This window comes from Pinus tabuliformis, chromosome 9 (assembly GCF_031772625.1).
Source record: "Pinus tabuliformis cultivar Carrire ecotype Pingquan chromosome 9, CPIR1, whole genome shotgun sequence".
Taxonomy (NCBI): domain Eukaryota; kingdom Viridiplantae; phylum Streptophyta; class Pinopsida; order Pinales; family Pinaceae; genus Pinus; species Pinus tabuliformis.
In genome coordinates this window covers 113,991,953-113,998,193 of record NC_142307.1, presented here as the reverse complement: position 1 = coordinate 113,998,193, position 6,241 = coordinate 113,991,953, and the positions used below count along the sequence as shown (strand labels likewise).

The 6,241-nt window shown below is 38.1% G+C and overlaps 1 long non-coding RNA gene across 1 annotated transcript; it reads right to left on the bottom strand.

Moving 5' to 3' along the window:
• Positions 1 to 5,248: 5,248 nt before the first annotated feature.
• LOC149147347 (uncharacterized) lies at positions 5,249 to 5,861 on the bottom strand. The gene is made up of 3 exons (XR_016262177.1): positions 5,745 to 5,861; positions 5,440 to 5,646; positions 5,249 to 5,350 (listed from the first exon to the last, which is right to left on the bottom strand). It is a non-coding gene; the product is annotated as an uncharacterized LOC149147347 (long non-coding RNA).
• Between the last annotated feature and the right edge of the window lie 380 nt (positions 5,862 to 6,241).

Here is a 6,241-nt window from a genome sequence, read left to right as displayed (position 1 = left end):
TCTCCAAACCCAAGTTCTTAACTAAATATTCAGATATTAAATTTGCCTGTGATCCACTGTCAAACATTGTATCTATCTTTCCGTGTTTAGAAGTTATCTTTATGTTAAATAATTCAACTCGTATCCTCATTTGAAGGATTTATGTTTGATGAAGATGAAATAGTATTCAAACTTGAACCAGTGTTAGAAGTTTTACCTGTCGTAACTATGGAAGTTATCCTCCTTTCATCACCTAAATCGAAACCTAGATCTTGCTGGACTGCTACAATTGCCTTCTTTTCTGGATGAAGTTTCCAACACTTAGATTCATCATGACCGATTCTCTAGCAATGAGAACAAGTAGGTATTTCCTTCTGAGTTGTCGTTGATTTCTTTCTCTTCGAATTGTTCTTCCCCTTAATATCATTGGAATCCTTGATTTCCAACACTTTGGATGATTGTGGTGAAAACTTGAATGGTCTTCCCCCTGATTCAATATGTATGGCTTGAACACACACTTCATCAAAATCATCAGGATTAAACATCAATAATGTATGTTGCAAATATGAATTTAAACTACCGATGTATTTTAACAAAGTTTCACATGTATCCAATGAAATACCAAGTGCCAATGCTTTCTTTCTGAAATCCTAAGTAAACTCTTGAACACTCTACCCTTTACCTTGCCTCAAATGCTACCAATCAATAACAGCTTGCTACATGTATCCTAAAGGATAGAATTGTTTCCTAAGAGCTTTTAAAAACTTAGACGATGAAGACATGAGTTTACCTATTCACTTTACATTATCTAAGTTTTACTTTCCCACCAGATTAAAGTTGTTCCCCCCATTCTAAGTGTAGCTAATTGAATTTTTTTTATCATCAGAAATGTTCTGAATACGACAATACACTTCTAACTGCTTAATCCAATTATCTAGCTTTTCAGGATTTATTTCGCCATCATAAATAGGTAACTCAAATTTTACATCAAGTTACAAAAGAGATGTTTTCTTAGTTTTCTTTTCTGTTTCAGATTCTACACTGGAAGAAGAAGAAGAAGAAGAAGAAGAAGATGATGATGATGACGATGATGATGGAGATGATGGAGGTGAAGGAGGTTTATCAGCCTTAGCTTTACCTTTTTCCTTCTTCGATGTCTTTGAAGAAGAAACTACATCTCTCGCCTTCTTATCTTCGTAGAGTTCTCCCAACATCTTCTGCATAGTCAAGAACGCTTGCTAAAACTGTTCATCTCTCATCTTAGTTTCTGGATTTTCACCTACATCAGATCCTGTCATGGTCAACTTATGAGTGACCCTTCACTTTCCAATTTCTGGATCAATCTCCTCGAGGATTCCTTCTCCATGTTGCAACTTTAACTTGGTTAACATTCACTAGCAAATTCTACAAACGCAATCTGCTCTGATACCAAATTATATGATCTAAAATGATCATATGTCAAACTGATGTAGAATTGACTAATGCCATTAATGAATAGAATGTTAACTGAAAGTGCTTTTATCGTGAGAACTGCTTGAGAAGAAAGACTTTATGACAGATGATAAACATAAGCAAGATGTAAAAACAGAAGTGAAAACAGTAAAACCATAGCGATACCAGACAAAAAGATTGATTATGGAGTTTGTCCCTGATGGACTACATCTTCGGGTCCACTTTCAAGATGGGTGACCGCTTTATTAGGATTGAATCTGAGGAGGTCAATTACAAAGAAAATTGACCAGATTAATTGTGCACACATGCACTTCTGGTCACTGTCACAAGAAATCTCTCTCAATCAACTTTCCAACACATGTCTTGGTTCCCAATTCTGACTCCCGATGCTCCTGTTACACTAAAAACAAAGCAGCCTATATCCTCCAGAATCTGCATACAAAACTCAAAAAACCACACTCCCCTTCACTATGCACAAAAGGTTGATTTTATAGTGAAATAAGTTCATTTGAGACCCCTCAAGCTCAGATAGGCATGAATGTGCTCGGTCGTATGTCTAACTGACAACTTAGGGTTAAGTTACATGGTCATTGAATTAGTTTTAAATGAAAAAATAACCAAAAACCCAATTTAAGACTTTGGATAAGTGAAAATCCGCTAGTCCTTAGCTAACCGGGTGGAGGAAGCGGACGGCTAGCATGTTACTGTCATGGTCTAACCGTAGGCTGCCACCTCTGCGGTCATCATCATGGCAGTCTTGGCTTACGGTGTGGCCTGCTATGTGAACACGCATACCCTTTGACCATTGCGGCTTACTTGGTGCTCTTACCTCTGGCAATTCCATTTACATGTCAACAAATTTTCACATCCCGACTATATCCCTGGTGTTTACTCCTGGCGGTAACATGACCTTCGACTGCTACTCCCATCCGTACACATGACACAGTTCTGACTTGTGGTCTAAACTATTGCAGTAATTGTTTCATATAACCTCCCAACTACTCACAAGCCTGCAGTTCTGACGCGGTCAAGACAACGGTTAGGATTGTGTTTGGGTTTTATTACATATTTTTCTATGTTATGCAATAGCCCGAGAGGGTTTTCAACTTAGGGTTAATGTATTGTAATGTTTATACAATGGTTCGAGAGGTTTATAGATTAGGGTTAATGCCTTTTTTTATTTGTAATGTATGGTTTAGGTATAGGTTAGGGTTTAGCATAGGTTTATACAATGACTTAGGTTTAGACTTTAGAGTCAAAAAACCCATTTACAACCAATTGTCACAAAGTGACATTCAAACCCATATGACGATAATTATGGACCAAAATTGACAACCAAACCCTGGCAGAACTGACGACGACCATGAGTTGACAAACAAAACCTACAAGACGGAAGACAAACCCATGTCGACGACCAAATCCTAGCAGAACTGCCGACAATCACATGTCGAAAACCAGGTACAAAACCATATCAACTATTGACATCACTGGACAACCTGAACCATAAACATCACTGTCGACGCTGAAAACACCGGACATTGAATGCTGACGATGAAACTGAATCTGTGCAATTGATCTGACAAGATCCTCCCGGATCACGACTCCAGCTCATTATCTAGGAAGATGATCTAGGAACTCCCTTTCAGTTCCTTGGAGCATGCATGCCTCAATGGCAGGTTCTTCGCATTTGACGATAGGTTCACATCACTAGCCTTCGATCGAATGATTTTGCAAGTGTTTGACTTCAGCTTCATTATTCACACTTGTGGATTATGTTGTTGTACTTTGAGAACCATTTTCATCATTGGTGGTTTCTCTCATGCCTATTAACAGTTTACATCATTGACCGATAATGAAATGGTTTCTACCATGTTCAACTGCTACCCATCTATTCACATGGTGATATTTGTACTTTGGTTGGATTGATATAGAGGTGAAGAATATGGGTTTCATTTGATAAATCCAAGCTACGTGGAGTTATTAAGTATTCATGATTGTAAACATGATCCTTTCTATTCGGATGGTTGCATCCATGTCATGGATCCATGTATTGTTAGATGCCTACACTTTAGGCATACTTACATTAGAGATGTCAGATATATTGTATTATGTTTGATTTGCAGGTCTCCTGATGGTGGTTCTCTAAGTCCTTGCCTTTGCTTGTAAAGCACTTCAGCCATCAATTCTCATTCTGACTTCATGCTTTAGGGGGCATCTGTTATACAATATTTTTTCACACTCCCAATCTCATACCTTGAAGTGTCTCACTTTGTGTCATCAATGACACAAGTGTCACAAAGTGATGAAAGTTGTCACAAACAATGCATTCACCATGACACATGTTTGCGGAAATCAGAAGAATATCCTTGAAGAAAAGGAGGAAAAATTTCCTTGGAAGAATTATGAAGAACTTGCACAAAAATCCTTGTTTTCAAGCCCAGTGCATTTCTTATAACTAATGTCCCATGCTATTAGCTTTTGGCATCACACATGTCTAACGCTGCCAGTGTGAATTTTAAAGGCAAAACCATGTTGATCCTCTTAAGGCAGTTTTTCCCAAAATGAAGGAGAAGCTTCCCTCACTAGAAAGCTCGAGAACGACGACGTGGTTTCAAGTAGATGAATATCCGTACGAGACCTCTCACTCCTAGCCCAAGATCCTACTTCTATGGATCTATCCCTTGAGATGTAGAACTCCTCCATTTTTTCATGGATCCTCAACTCCCTCTCCTTCCCTATAAATGAATTTCCCACCATCCACTAATGGTTGGATGTTGGTGGGTTGGTTGCCATCCTAAGAGCTTAATTACGCCCAATTGTTGCCCATTTGTAAAGGAGAAAGGTGTTTGAAGACTAAGGCTTGGACTTGGAATCTTACTTGAAGGAGGCTTCCAACATCAAGGCTTCATTGGTTTTAATACTCCCTTTTCATCTATTTATAATACAATATATGTTTTCTTTCCATAAATGTTTCAATTATTGTCTATTTATTGTAATACTCCTTGATCTATTACATAATTTGTATTAGAATGTGTTATTCTTTGCATGGGTTTGTTGTCTGCACTTGATCTTTCTTGCAGTCACTCATGCACACAAAAAAAGAGGAGATTGTGAGCTTGGAAGCAAAGGAATCAAGGTTGACTTAAAGGATATGAGCATCAGAGGGAGGTAGGAGATATATCCTCTGCATTTTCTAGTATGAATTAGGAAAGATTACATGTAATTGCCTTCTACTGTTGCTATATCCTCCCATAGGACTAAAGGGATCGTTTTTGTCTGCAGAAAGGATTCCGTACACAACACTCATCAGTGGAACAATTAGATAGATTAGTCACATCGTTTCGAGACTGTACAAAAATAAAGTAAATAATACATTCTGTAATTATGTTTCGAGAAGAAAACAATGCATTGTTGTTAAAGGAAATAGTGTTGCTAGAAAAAGAAAAAAAAAGAGATAACCATTTTACCAAGAAAGCAAAAAAAAGTATCATAATAGAAGGAACCTAGAATAAATATGTATAAACAACCATAGGAGTCCATTAAAATACAATTCACCTTAACAACACACACTTTTGAAAGATTTGTATTAACATGATGACCGAGTGGCCAAAACCATCAATTGCCACAAAAAAATTACACATATACTCTCCATAGGAAATCTTCCCGACTCAAACTTTGTTGCATGCATGCTTATAGCCTGTAATGTAATCTTAAAATCATTACAGGGTTGTTGAGAATTGGGTCAATACCTGTGAAAACCCCGTGAAAGATTCGATTTAATGCCTAGAAAACACGGTCTTCTTGAAAAGATCAAGACTAACGTGTAACTAGAGGCAGAAGGTTAGGGAGAAAAACATGGGCACAACAAATATACGAGAAGCCTAGGGTTTGAATGAGCTCACCTTGGTGCAACCCCAACCTGCATGGAAAGGGAATTTTTAGCCAAGATTAGGAAAATTTGTAGGACGATCATGAATGAAATCTGAACCCACATCTTATCAATGATACCTCATAGAATAGATCCATCTCGGCGGCTCAGGGAAAAGGTTGAGGGCCATATCTAGTTGTCGTGTGAGGATTCAACTCGGAAGTAGCAACCTTCGGTATAAACCCTCAACAGAGGTCAAGGGAGGGCATGGTATCCTTACGTCCGAGAAACCCGATGAGAAACAGAAATGGAAAAACCCTTAGACCATAGAGGAGCACAAAACCTAACTGTAAAAAAAAAGACGTTGCAATTAGAGGAATGAAAAATTTGTAAATGGTAATAGTAATGAAGAGCTTGCAGGGTTGTCATTGCTGGAGTAATTTACCTTCTAGAAAGGACTGACGAGGGTTCATGTCAGCACCTTCGTTCGCGTCCAATCCTGTGTGAAAATGAGCCAACACAATGGAGATAATCGGGGTAGTTACCCCTTAACCGATCTACATCTCTTCGAACCATTTGATTGCAAACTATAGCGATCAATGGTTTAAAATCATCCATGAGTCAGAGCCAGGATTGAACAAGTGTACCACTATATGCTAGGGGGAAATTGAGAGAGTTCCAAAGGCAACTATGGTTAACGTAGGAGCGATATGCATTATTCGCATATGAATAGGGCGGATAACCATAAGACCCATTAACCTTAGTGATAAGAAATCATAAATTGTCATATCTATCAATCTGTTTACCTTGTATTTTGCATATGTCAGCCCTCGGAGTATGGTTCGGGCATGCGGCAGTGCTATGATATCATCACATTGATAACCCCAAAACATAATGTTAACTTTAGGAAAATCATAGAAATTTCCTTTAATTTTTAGTATG